This window comes from Pogoniulus pusillus, chromosome 14 (assembly GCF_015220805.1).
Source record: "Pogoniulus pusillus isolate bPogPus1 chromosome 14, bPogPus1.pri, whole genome shotgun sequence".
NCBI classification, from domain to species: Eukaryota; Metazoa; Chordata; class Aves; order Piciformes; family Lybiidae; genus Pogoniulus; species Pogoniulus pusillus.
In genome coordinates, this window is record NC_087277.1 from 19,151,589 (window position 1) to 19,166,147 (window position 14,559).

The following is a 14,559-nucleotide window of genomic DNA, read 5'->3' on the forward strand; positions in this document are numbered from 1 at the left end:
GATCATCCGCCTGGTGAGCATTGCCGGGGGGAGGAAATGGGCCAGGGCAGCAACCCCCAGGTGTTTCTAACGCAGGGATGCTGCGGGCATCGCTCCCCGGATGCGGTGCCTGCTCTGGAGTGCTTGGGCATGTTTTGCCTCCTCCTTAGTCTTTGCATTGAGGAGGGGAAGAGAATGCCACTACTCAGAGCCAGGAAGGCTCTTAGTGATGCTTAGGGAGTGTATAAATTGGGGGACATCCTAAGATATGGGGATTTAGGGCTCTCGAGATAAACACATGCAGACTCCATCTTACTGTTCACTGCTTGCCCTCCAGCATCACAGAATCATAGAATCAGAATCATCGGCTCATAAAATGGAAGGGACCTTAGAGGTCATCCAGTCCAACCATACCACAGTGAGCAGGGACATCCCCAACTAGATTGGGTTACTCAGAGCCCCATCAAGCCTAACCTTGAATGTCTCCAGGGATGGGGTCTCCACCACCTCTCTGGGCAACCTGTTCCTGGGCACCAGCACTCATAGTAAGAGTTTCTTCCTTATGTTCAATTTAAATCTACCCTGCTCTAGTTTAAAAACATTTCTTCTTGCTCTATTGCTACAAGCCCTTGTAAACAGTCCCTTCCCAGCTTTCCTGTAGTCCCTTTTGGGTATTAGAAGGCTGCTATAAGATCATCACAGAATGATTTGGATGGGAAGGGACCTTAAAGGTCATCTAGTTCCAAACCCTCCACCATGGGCAAAGACCCTTTCCTCTAGACCAGGTTGCCCAAGGCCTCATCCAGCCTAGTCTTGAACACCTCCAAGGAGAGGACATCCACAACTTCCTTGGGCAACCTGTTCCAGAGTCTCACCACCATCACTGTAAAGAATTCCTTCCAAATATTTAGTATAGATCTTTCTTCTTCCAGCTTTAATCCATTCCCCTTCATCCTATCACTACAAGCCCTTATAAAAAGCCTCTCCCCAGATTTCTTGCAGGCTCCCTTCAGGTACTGGAAGGCAACAAGAAGGTCTCCCCAGAGCCTTGTCTTGTCCAGGCTGAACACCCCCAATTCCCTCAGCCTGTCTTTGCAGGAAGGGTGCACTAGCCCTCTGATCATTTGTGTGGCCTCCCCTGGACCTGCTTCAGCAAGTCCATATCCTTCTTGTGCTAAGGCCTCCAGAGCTGGACACAGTGCTCCAGCTGTGATCTCACCAGAATGGAGGAGAGGGGCAGAATTTCCTCTCTTGCTCTGCTGGCTATATTGCTTTAGATGCAGCCCAGGACACTGCTGGTCTTCTGGGCTGCTTTGTGTGTGAGAGTAGTGAGATGGTGTCAGCTTTCCTGTAAGATGTGGGCTGCATGACACTGGGTATGTATTCCAGTATTTAAGACTGGCAGGTCTGTACCTTGGTCTGACCTGATGGATGCTTGATCCAAAATGATAAACCTCTTGGAGAAGACAGATAGTTAGTGCTGTGGAGGGCAGAGCTTCTCAGTTGTGAAGAAATCATGACTGGTGACCTAGTTAAGAGAGAGGTGTTTTGATAGTGGTTTTCCACAGCTCCGGGGAAGGACACCTTACCCATGACTGTTGTGGACAGTGACAGCCTCCTTCATAGTGATCATGTTCAGCCTGGAGAAAAGAAGGCTGCAAGGAGACATTATTGTGACCTTTCATTACTTAAAGGAGCCAGTGAGAAAGATGGGGACAAACTTTTCTAGCAGGACCCATTGTAAGAGGACAGAGGATGATGGGTTTTTGTTAGAAGAGGAGTAGACTCAGACTAGAGCCAAGGAAGTAATTTTTTTATGCTGAGGGTGGAACAACACTGGACCAGGTTGACCAAAGATGTAGTAGACACCTCATCCTTGGAACCATTCCTGGTCAGGTTGTTGGGGGCTCTGAGCAACCCGAGCTAGTTGAAGATGTCTCTGCTGACTGCAGAATGTTGGACTACATGAGTTTTCATTCCAACCCAGACCAGCCTATGATTCTATGAATCACCTTGTCCCAGTCCAGGACTTCCTTGTAAGGTATTCACCTAAGACACAAGGTTCCAGAGCAAGAAGGGATCTGAATGCACATCATCCAGGCTTGTCATCCTTGTTCACCCACCCTGAGAGTCCCTCCTTTCTTTGCTTAGCCCCATAAACCCCTGTTGGATCTGAGTGAGTTTGCACTGTGGCTTGGTAGAGTGCAGAGGAGATCGTGGAGGCTGAAAAGGCAATTACCCAAGAGCTGCCAGGTAAGGTTCTCCTCAACCTTTGAGAAGAATCATTCCTCTCCTTAATTTTTGGACTGAACAACCAGCACATATTTTTCTCCTTCTTCCTTCCCTATCTCCTCGCTCCAAATATTTGTACAGATTGCCTGTGGCATTTAGAAGAGCTCAAATTACCTCAGTTAAATATCTTCACTCTTGTCCTTTGTTCTCTTTTTTTTTCTTTCTTGTTCTTTCCTTCCAGGCAGTTGGAACATGCTTTTTTTTTTTTTTTTTTTTTTTTAATGATCTTTAAATACAAAAGAAAGAAAAAAAAGCCAAGCCTACCCCAAACACCCAACAGCAAAGATTCATGTAGCTTCACCTAGGATTTATTTAGAGAAAGAGATGAAATACAGAGTGTGAAAAATATGAAAGTGAGGCCCACTGCCTCTGTCTTCAGCCATAGGAAACAGGAATGTAGTCTTACTCACCTAGTCCACCAAAGTCATAGGATCATAGAAAGGTTTGGGTTGGGAAGGACCTAAAAGATCATCTAGTTTCAACCCCTCTTACCGTGGCCAGGGATATCTTCCACTAGACCTGGTTTCTCAAAGCCTCATCCAACCTGACCTTGGACAGTGAAACCACAACTTCTCTGGACAGCCTGTTCCAGTGTCTCACCACCCTCACAGTGAAGAATCTCATCCTTCCATCTAGTCTGAATCTCTGCTCTTTCAGTTTAAAATCTTTACCCCTTCTTCTATTACCACACTCCCTGATCAGTAGTCTCTCTCCAGCTTTTCTGTAGGTCCTCTTGAAGTACTGGGAAGCTGCAGTAAGGTCTCCCCAGAGCCTTATTTTTTCCAGGCCAGGCAATCTCAATTTGCTTAGTCTGATGACCATTTTTATGGCCTCTTCTGACCCCATTCCAACAGATCCATGCCTTCCTTGTGCCAAGAACCCCAGAGCTGGACCCAGCACTGCAGATGGGGTCTCACCAGAGCAGAGCAGAGGGGCAGGATCACCTGTGTTGACATGGTGACTACACTGGTGGGAATGCAGCCTAGGATGCAATTGGCTTTCAAGGCTGTTAAGTGCACATTGTTGACTCATACTCAGTTTTTCACTCACCAACACATCCTTCTCTGCAGGTCTGCTCTTAATCCACTCATCACCCATTTGTGCATGTGATTGTTCCAAACCATGTACTTGGCCTTGCTGCACTTCCTGAGGTTCACACAGGCCCACCTCTGAAGCCTGTTCAGGTCCCACTGCATTGCATCTCTTCCTTCCAGTGTACCAATTTCACCACATATCTCAATGTCACAGCCAAACTTACTGAGGATGTACTTGATCCTACTGTCTGTGTCACCAGGAAAGATGTTAAACAGCCATCTCTTTCTGGCTTACATGTCTCCCATGTCTGTGGGAGAAAGGTCTGATTTTTGGGGCATGCTTGGTGAACATGAATGTGGTGGTGTTCTCCAGGATGTTCCCTTTGCCTGTCCACGTGCTCAACAGAACCATAGCTGACCTTTTTTAGTGACCTTTCAGCTTTGCAAATTCCCTTCCAATCTGCTTTGGGAGAGAAAACTCTTTCCCAACATCAAATTTGGCAGCTGCCTCATCCCTCTGCCTGACAGCATGAATCACCAGAGTTAAGTAACAAACCCATTTATACATCAAGATACCATCACTGTCCAAGCAATCATTCTTATGCTTCTCAACACGAAGGTGATTACTGTGGATTCTGCCTATATTCATCTTATTCCCCCTTCTTTATTCCTTAACTTTCCTTCCAGTAACTTCTGGATGTTTTTCAAACCAGAGAAAAAACTGCAGGAGTGGTCTAGAATGCTAAGTAGAGCCAGAAAATATTTGCTAATCCTCAAGAAGGTTTTTGGGGTTGGATTTTTTTTTTTTTGTGTTGTGTTTTGGGTTTTTTTTTTTTACTACTAATTTTATAAGCTTCTGGGAAACCTCTCAGGGAATCTCACCCAAAGCCTTTTTGGCAAGAGCAAGTGGATTGCCACCTGGTTTGTGTATTGTTGTGTGATGAATATGTCTACACACCCACACACACTTCAGCACACCTCTGATTTTTACAGAGGTTTTCTTGGTGCTAAGGATTTGTCTAAGGGTTGCTTTGGGGTTTTTTTTTTCAGTACCTATTTTATTACTCTGGTCTATCAACAGTTATTAAAATTTCAATTCCCAAATGCATTTAGCTTAATTGTTCCCAAAAATTAAGTTTTGATGGGTTGAAATGGCAGTATGTGTTCCCAAAAGAGGTTTGGGAAAAGCAGAGTGCACAGTGAGCTTGTGGAGGCAGAAGGAGATCTGCAAATGTTCTTAAGCCTGAAAGAAGCAACAGGACTTGTTCTCTGGGCATAAGTGCAAGGCTGAAATACTCAGTCATTGGCACAGAGCAAATTTAGACACAGATTGTGTCCCTCAGTGCTTAACTCCAAGACAAAACTCTCAGACTAAGCATTCTCCTGCTCTCTGGTCAGCTTGGGTCTGTGCAGGGCACAACTGAAGAGATGGAAATCACCCTCTTTTTTCTGCGCAGCAGCTAAGGTACCCCTCTGAATGTTCTGCCTCAGATGTGTGTCTTTGATTAACAACAAGAATGTGATGAACATAGACCTTTGCTTTCCCAAATTACCCCATCACTCTGAGTGAAATACTGCCACGATCTCTCAGATCTCTCTCTTTGTGTAACAGTCACTACAGCAAACACTAAAACTTCATTTTCTAAGAGTGATTCAGACTTGGAGAGAATTTAATCAGTCACAAAATCATTAAAGTTATAAAAGACCTCTAAGATCATCAAGTCCAACCACCAAATCAACACCACTGTGCCCACTAGGCTATATCCCAAAATGCCATGTTTACATGGTTTTATGATCACCTCCTGAGATGCTGACTCCGCCACTGTCCTGAGAAGCTTGTTCCAATGCTTGGTCCCAGTGTGGGGTTTGGTCTTGCTGTATCTCCCTGCCAGTGAGTATGTGAGCATTTCACTACAGGGCAGACTGCAAAAGAGTCTCCTGGATACAGATAACGTGTCTTAGGTGGCAGCAGCAGGAACACAGCCTCTCTCCACAGAATCTCATCGTCCATGGTATGTGCTTCAGACATGGGGATACTGCAGATCAGGACAGCAGAGTTGTCATTCATAGCTTGGATTCCTCCAAGTCCAAGTTTAAATGAATATTTTGCAGAACTCCCCACTGACAGTTTAACAGCAGGATGGTTTAACAACTTCAGCATCTTTTAGACATCTGACTTAAGGAGAGGGAAGGAAAGGGCTATACAACAGGCATAGCTTGGAAGGCTGGCTTCATTAATTCTGTTTTTCAAATCTACATTTATCTGTCCAGAATAACACCTGAGTTATCTCTGGCCCCATATTCTATCCTTTTTAGTATGTCCTCTCAGATCTATTGCAGGAGGTAGCAAGCATCCACAGTCCCCTTTGTGTCATTATCTCATTTTTTTGCCCCTAAAATAGTAAACTGCCATCAAAGATGAGGTTTGCAAACATAGTTTGTTGCCTACCAGAGCCTTACATTTCAGAGCTCTTGATGTGGGTGTTGCATATTTTGTGGAATTATTTTCCAGCAGCCCATTTTTTGCTAATGGGATCACTTGGGGGTCTGTTGAACTGCAGGGAGAGAAGCAACCTTCCTGCTGGGAGACCTCTGCAAACCTCACAGAACCTTTTTTTTTTTTTAAGAAGCAGGAGTTCCATGTCCTTAATGAGATCATTTTCAGAAAAGTCTGAGGGAAAAAAAAAAAAAAGAGAGACAGAGAGAAAACAGTGGCAGCAAAATAGAGATAATTGCTAAAACTTGCTTTTCAAGTAAACCAGGAGCCCACTCACTGTAATGAGACAGAAAAGTTTCAGGAAACCTAAAGGACAGCTTTTGACACATCAGAACCGAGTCAGTATGTGAACAGCAACCCTGCAATTGTCTGTCACAGCCCTGGTGCAGAGAGATGGGTTAAGAGAGGAGAAATAGGACAAGATCCCTTTAGTTTGCTGTCAATGAGTCTGCAGTGAAAACTAAGGTTTGTGAAAAACCTGATGGGCTCTTGGCAACTACATCTTATGGATGCATTCACCCCCATAAAAAAAAAAGGTGCACCTAGTGAAAGGTGATGAGCCCCATGCTGACCTACAAAGTTCAGCTTCATGCCTCTCAACATGGTGATGCACATCAGCTCCTGAGATCACAGAATCACAGAACGGTGGGGGGTGGGAAGGACCTTTGGAGTCCAACACTCCACCTAAAACAGGGTCACACAGAACAGGTTGCACAGGATCATGTCCAGGTGGGTCTGAAATCTCTCCAAAGGAGACTTCACAACCTCTCTGGGCAGGCTGCTTCAGTGCTCTTTCATCCTGGAAAGAAGTAAGATTGTTGTCCAGTTCAGATGGAACCTCCTGGGTTCCTGTTGTACCCATTGCCTCTTGTTCTGTCTCTGGGCACCTCTGAAAAGAAACTGGTCCCATCCTCTTGACACATTATATAAACATGTACTGTGATGACTTTGGAAAGCTGCATCTGGCTGGTGCCAGATGGATCTTTAAAAAGCACAGGCAGATCAGCCTTGAGTGATAGGAAAACTGGAGGAATGGGAGGAGAGAAAATGGAGACAGAAGGACCTGCTGTCATCTGTCTGATATGGCCACAACCTCAAACACCTAGGTGGGAGTGGTAGATCAAACAGTTGGTTGGTGGTATGAAATGACACCTCCAGCACTTCCCTGCCCATCATGTCAACATAGTTAAACAGGCTGACACTTTCCTGATGCCTCAAGAGGCCAGGGCATGAGTATAAGGACATGCCAGAGTAAATGTACAGAACATCTAGCTCAAAACCTGAAGTATTTTCCATGAGTTAATATCTGTAGAAGAGTAAAACAGGGGGAAAATTCATGAAGCTTTATCTCACCAGAAACTCTCCTAATCTCCAGAGGTTTGTGGCTCAGGCACTGCATGAACAAAGAAGACAATTTCATAGTTCTGTGTTCTTCTTGGAGTTTTTTCCTTCCCTTAGTATGCACAGACACTTTCTGAACGTCTGTGCACTTTGGAGATCTCTCATATAGGGCAGGGAGCTACACAAATAACCAGATATTGTGTGAGGAATCTCCTCCTTTTCCTTTGTTCTGAGCTTGGCACTTGCTCATTTCAACTGAAAACCTTCATCAGAAGACACAATATCCAATCAACCCCTAGTGACTTCTCCCTAGATCAAATAGTATCCTTCCTTTCATGCTTTCTTTTCCCAGACTGAGTAAATATGATTTACACACCATTCCCTGTGCAGAGTGACCTTACTACTTCTTTCCACTGGTTTCCTAAGATGCAGACAGCAAAACCAAAGAGGCAGTGTTCAAGATGTGAACGGAACAGGCATTTTTGCAAAGGGAATGAGGACACATGAAGGGCAATAGTGAACTTGAAGTATGGGGAGACCACACTTTACAGACCCCCTGGTGCAAAAGGCACACAAATGACCTCAAGGACCTTCACACAAATGGTGAAGGACCTGCTAGAAAGTGTCTGCCATAGAGGGACAAAATGGAGATAGAGATGGAAGCTGAGACATTGTCACTAAGGGAAATAAGTGTCACAGGTTTAGGATATTTTTCCAGCAGGAGATCTTGGTGGTTGTCTGTCTCACTTCTGTGACAGTAGATAGGCTGTCAGAGCAGTTTTCCCCTTTGCACAATGCAACACTGAGTTGGACATCTGTGGGGTAGGAAAAGGTGTCCACAGCTCTGCCTCAACCTCCCCTCCCCCCCCCCCCCCCCCCCCCCCCCACCCCAGTATCTGAAGAATCCTGTGATTTTGACTTGCCCACAAAGCAGCTAGAGTTGTACTGCCAACTTCACTCCCCCTTCCACTTCGTTCACTCCCCATGGCAGAGCTGCCTATGGAGTGCCAGCGGCTAGGTTGGGAATAAGCCAGAATGACAGGTCTAATTTCTTTCTCTTCAATGAAGGAAAGCCTCAGCTTCCAACTTCTTCCATCTGACATGTCAAATTGGCAACACAAGTCTTCTTCCTGACAACTTTGCTCATAGACTTTAAGCTGCAATATTCTACCATCTAAATAAGCCAACTTCCCAGCAAGTCAGCTTCTCAAAGTTCTAATTTAACTACGATGTAACACTTCCTTCAAGGAAGCGTTTCAGATCTGAAGTTATCAGATCCTTTCCACAAGCACTGCTAGCATTTGCAAAGTGGCAGTGTAGCACATCTTTCTGCAGGAATTTTTGCACCCAGCTGAAGCTTGAATATTTCCAGCAAGGCAGAGTGGGCTGTCAAATACCACAGTTTCCATGCTGGGATCTTTTCTTCCTGTCTGAGGAAAGCTGCTGAGAAATAAATCTGCTTTGGTTTCTGCAGTCACTTTCTTTGTCAAGGAAAAAGCTGGCGAAGCAAAAATGGGGCAGCTGGAAGGACAGAGCTAAGTCATGAGTGAGCCAAACTTCCACACAAGCTGATCTGACAGATCCTTCATTCCCAGGGAAGAACCTGCAGATGGCTCCTTGTCACCCACTCACTTAGAGCCAACAGGGCATAGATGGTGTGGGCTTTGTGGAGTGACAGCTTAGTCCACCTTCAAGAAAACCTGCTTGGAGGAGTGTTACCACTGAAAAGGTGGCGTAAGAATTATTCCTATCTTCTCTCCTTGTCCACTACAGAAGCTCTCATTTCAAGGTCTTTGATAAGTGTTGACCTTATTGGTCTCTGATAGCTAATGTTTGAGTTGGATGTTTAAACCTAGGCTAGCAATATAAACATGAACATTGGTGACAGAATTACAGGCAGATGCTGAATGACCAAGTGGAGGTGTTCCTTCTTGAATATATCTGAAGGAGAACAGACTGCAGGTACACTTACATGATCTCCTGTGGATTATCTACCTGTGTCATTTTCAAGATGGAGAACTGGTCTTGGAACCTGACCTAGAAGGGTCTTTGAAATGCCAAGGTGCTGAAACCCAGGAGAATTCAAGCCATCTTCAAAGAGCTGAAAGAGATGAGTCTGACAAAAGCCTCCAAACACCTGTAGTAGGACCTATGGGACAGCTGTGATTGGTTAAGGGGTCATAAATAATACTGGAAGTGTGTATTTAGGCAACCTGAATGGATTTCTTGTGGCGGGGTTGTATTTGGGATGAAAGGCAGGGTTTGATTGCATGCAGAACGATTGCACCCGGATCCTGGAGGCTTTAGGGGTTTTCCAGCTCTGGGTGTCACTGGTCCCTGGATGTTTTGTTTGTAAAGACACTGCCTACACAGAATAGAGTGAAAACAGAGGCTCAACTCAGAGGAAACAACTGTGATGTCAAGAAGACAACCACAGAACGGTCTCTGACAATCTGTAGATTAAAGGCTTCCAATCTAGGGAAGAAGAAAGGGCAGTCTGTGTATAAGCCTTTCTGATGAAACTCTCTGCAGTCCTCTCAGTGCTTCTGAAACCCTTGGTAGTTCAGCCATGCACACCTGGAGAGAAGAAGGCTCAGCACACTGTCATATGTTACTCTGTCCAGTTCTGGGCCTCTCAATTTAAGAAAGATGTTCAGTGTGTCCAGAGAAGGACACCAAGACTGGTGAGGGAGGTGGAGCACAGCCCTATAGGAGCAGCTGAGGGAGCTGGGGTTGTTCAGCCTGGAGAAGAGGAGGCTCAGGGGAGACCTCATTGCTGTCTACAACTACCTGAAAGGAGGTTGTAGCCAGGTGGGGTTGGTCTCTTCTCTCAGGCACCCAGTGGCAGAACAAGAGGACACAGTCTCAAGCTGCACCAGGGCAGGTTTAGGATGGACATTAGGAAAAAGTTCTTCACAGCAAGAGTGATTTGCATTGGAATGGGCTGCCCAGGAAGGTGGTGGAATCACCATCCCTGGAAGTATTTAAGAGGAGGCAAGATGAGGCACTTAGTGCCATGATTTAATTAATTAGAAGGGTTAGGTGATAGGTTGGACTCAATGACCTTAGAGGTCTTTTCCAAACTGGTTACTTCTGTGATTCTGTGATATAGAAGTATCTGAAGGGAGGATGTAAAGAAGATGGAGTCAAGCTCTTTTCAGTGATCCCTAGTGACAATGGTCACTGAACAAGGGTGAAGACCAAAGCTCTGACAGAGAATTATGTACCAGCAAGTTCTGTGAAAATGAATGCCCCAGGAGAGCTGAAGTAGCTCAGCTGGGAGAGCGTTAGACTGAAGATCTAAAGGTCCCTGCTTCAACCCCAGGCTTCAGCAGTGGTTTCATGTGGGGTGTTTTTTTGTTGTTGTTCCCAGTGCTTGGGCTCTTCAGTACAAGAGATACATGGAGCTCCTGTAGTTCAGCAAAGGGCCAGGAAGATGATGAAGGGACTGGATCATTTCTTCTGTGAGGAAAGGCTGAGAGAATGCAGCCTGGAGAAGACGATTATCTGGAATTATCCCATCAACGTGTATGAATGCCTGAAGGGAGGGTGCAAAAAGGATGGACAAAGGCCCTTTTCCCTGGTCACCAGTGACAGGATCAGAGGCAGTGGCACAAAAAGCGCAACACAGGAGTTTCCCTCTGAACACTAGGAAATGCTTTTTTACAGTGTGAGAGACAGAGCATTGACACAGTTTGCCTGAAGAGGTTATGGCGTCTTCATCCTTGTGGATATTCAAGTGCTGCCTAGACACAGTCCTGGGCAGCTGGCTGTAGGTGGCCCTTTTCGAGCAGTAGCTTGGAGCAGAGGACCTCCCAAAGTCCTTTCCAACCACATTATGAGCCTGGGAACCAGGGGTATAGATTTGCAGTTCAAAGGCTTCAGCAAAAATGGTGGTTAAATGGTGATTTTTGTTCCCTTATCCTGTCCCTGGTCCTGTGTCATGGACTGCCCCATAGAGAAGTAGTAATGTTAGTTCACTGTGTGGGGCCATGCAGTAAATCAAAACTGAGGTTTGGCAAAAGGAAAAATACCCTGTCAGAAGGAGTTAGTCGTGGCCTGAATCCCAACTGACATCAAAGCAATTCCTCTCCCTAAAATTTGCCTTTTCCCAGGCTGAAGAGTTCTGGTGTGTCTACCTATTGCTCTTAAGGAAACAGCTCCAGATGTCTGATGAAGCTTTCTACCCTTTCCTGAACCTTTTCTGCTCTTATGTTTATCTTTATGAAATGACAGTGTTCAATGTGGGGTTTGTTCTTTTTCATCCCTTTCTGACTAATCCCTGATCCATAAAGTCCTTCAGGCAAACAGCAGAGACAAGCCTTGAAGTTGTCCAAAAAGCAAAGAAGTCAGAAGTGACAAACCTTCCATTATTGACTTCTCAAATATCAACTCCAATACTCATCCAGTCTCTCCTGCATAATAGGGCAGAGAACTTTTCTTTCTCTCGTTCTGGTGATGTTCTTCAGTCTTTAGATGCAACCCCAGCATATCCTGCAGCAATTCTAGGAGATGTCCTCCCTGTTCAGGATGTGAATAATCACTTGTAAGTCAATGACATCATGATCTGTGGAAGATTTGATGAAGTATCTCTTCAAATCTTACCCTGAGTCCTGCTGGGCAAATGCCTCTGTCAGCTGTCCCTAACCACTCATCAACTGGTAAGGTCAGATCATACTTTGTCCTCCTGCATATCTCAGGAGATAGGACAGTCATTCTTCCATCATCACCTTCTGCAGACCTGAGGTACTCAGACAGGATCTTCAGGTTCAAGAATGCACTAAAATAGAAAATGCCTCCCCTTTGATCTTTTATTCCCACTGTCTGTGTCTGCATCTAAATTGAGAATGAGCTTCCTGGTCCCCAAAGTGGATGAGCGTAGGTCAGAACTCCCCTGTATGGTCCATATGCAGGATTAAATTATATCAAATTTGAGATATATATATATATATATATATATATATATATATATATATATATATATAAATTTGTTACAAAACCAGACCTCACACAATTGTGTCTGCACATCCCAGGCATTTCCCTCAGATTTAAGAGCAGCTTTCACACTGTGGCAATGCTGCCCTGCTCTGACCTCATCTACCACACTGCAGAAATGCAGCCTTGGGTCCTAAGGGCAGAAACGAATCATACAAATCGTGAGTCACAGAGCAGTGGGAGGGCACAGACCTAGTGACCTGCTGCTAGACTCATGGTGGAACAAGTGTGCTGGAAATCTAATTTTGAAGCAGAGAATCATGAAATCATTAAGTAAAGACCTCTAAAATCATAACATCTAGCTGTCAACCCCACCCCACCATGTCCCACCAAACCACGTTCTGAGATTTAGAGCAGTAACTGGGGTTGATCACTGCCAATTGCTTCTCCACACTGCTTAAATGTGCCAACTCATGCCCTTCAGCAATGTCCAGTAGATATCAGGATGCAGAAACCATTCCCAAAAGGTGATCTGGAATGATGAATCTATTTCTGTTGAAGTGGTGATGGAAGGCAGTTTTAGCCCCAGGAGAGATGTGGCCTACTAGGTGGCCTTCAACCAACTGAGCAGGGAAAAACAGTTTTATTTCCTTGAGGCACTGAAACTCCCCCTGCAGAGGATTTGGCATTTCCCATAATCTCTCTCCTTGGTGGGCCACTGCTACCTTTGTCTCAGGCAGCCCAAAAGGGATTGCCACAATGAAGGTAAGCACTTGGACCAGAGTTACTTTTATTTTGGCTTGCTGAATACATAAATCACAGCCAGCTGAGGAAATTCTCTGAGCTGAAAATTATCAAATGGTGGCAGTTATTTTTAGGGCTGGGAGAGGTTTGGGAGGGAGATGACAAGTGCATTTCCCCTGTTCTTTCTCCTTCCTCATTGGATATGTACTCATGGGTGGTGTTGGATCATGCAAGGTCTGATCCAGGACTCCCTGTACTCAGCACTGGTCAGGCCACACCTTGAGTACTGTGTCCAGTTCTGGGCCCCTCATTTCAAGAAAGATGTTGAGGTGCTGGAACATGTCCAGAGAAGGGCAACAAAGCTGGTGAGGGGCCTGGAACACAAATCCTATGAGGAGAGGCTGAGGGAGCTGGGCCTGTTTAGCCTGGAGAAGAGGAGGCTCAGGGGTGATATTATTACTGTCTACAACTACCTGAAGGGGCATTGTAGCCAGGTGGGGGGTGGCTTCTTCTCCCAGGCAACCAGCAACAGAACAAGGGGACACAGTCTCAAGTTGTGCCAGGGTAGGTCTAGGCTGGATGCTAGGAAGAAGTTCTTCACAGAGAGAGTGATTTCCCATTGGAATGGGCTGCCCAGGGAGGTGGTGGAGGCACCGTCCCTGGGGGTCTTCAAGAAAAGACTAGATGGGGCACTTAGTGCCATGGTCTAGTTGATTGGATAGGGCTGGGTGCTAGGTTGGACTGGATGAGCTTGGAGGTCTCTTCCTACATGGTTGATTCTATGATTCTTGCTGTCATGAAGGTGCTAGTGACAGCTGGACTTGCCAACCGCTAACACAGCTGCAAACAAACTGCTTTGAAGCCTGACCCAAGCTGTAGGAAGACAAAGGAAAGGCTCCCACTGATGCTAGAAATGCTCGTGTTCATGCTGCAGGGCGTAAAGAAATCGCCGGAGAACGGAATGTAGTACTGCCAGGACTGATGGGAGCAGCTTCTTTGCTGCTAATGATTCAAGTGAAAGATCTGGAGAACAAGCCTTATAAGGAGTGGCTCAGGGAAATGGGATTGTTTACCACGGAGAAAAGGAGGCTGAAGGGAGTATCTTACTGCTCTCTACAGCTGCCTGAAAGGATGTTGGAGTGAGGTGGAGGTCAGTCTCCTTTGCTTAGTAACAATTGATAGGACAAGAGGACATGGCCTCAGGTTGCACCAGGGGAGGTTTAAATTGGATATTAGGACAAATGTCTTTGCTGAAAGGGTTGTCAAGCTCTGGACCAGGCTTTCCAGAGCAGTGGGGGAGCCATCATCCCTAGAGGTGTTCAAAAACTTGCAGATGTGTCACTCTGGGACGTGGTTTATTGGGCATGGTGGTGTTGGGTTAATAGTTGTACTTGATGATCTTAGAGGCATTTTCCCACCTTAATAATTATATGAGTTTGTAATTCTGTTCTAGTCCCTCCCGACTGAAACAATTTCAGTTTACTTCTCAGTGCCAAAAGTTGCCAAGTTTCCTCGGTTCTGGCTCGAAGAAGGGTTAAAAGCAGCAGCCCCGCGCTGCTCTGGGCGATGATGCAGGAGGCAGTGAAGGCAAGCGCAGGATGAATAACAGCGGTGGGTGGCTGGCAGCGCAGGGGCGGCTGCCCTCCCAGCGCCTTCACCCAGCGCCTTCACCCAGCCCACACACAGCTCCCTCCTCTCACCCCCGCTCGGGTCCCTTCAGCACCGGGGCCCCCACGT

At 45.9% G+C, this 14,559-nt stretch overlaps 1 non-coding gene across 1 annotated transcript; it reads left to right on the forward strand.

Moving 5' to 3' along the window:
* The first annotated feature begins 10,404 nt into the window (after positions 1–10,404).
* On the forward strand, positions 10,405–10,477 carry TRNAF-GAA (transfer RNA phenylalanine (anticodon GAA)). The gene has a single exon. It is a non-coding gene; the product is annotated as a tRNA-Phe (tRNA).
* The last annotated feature ends 4,082 nt before the right edge of the window (positions 10,478–14,559 follow it).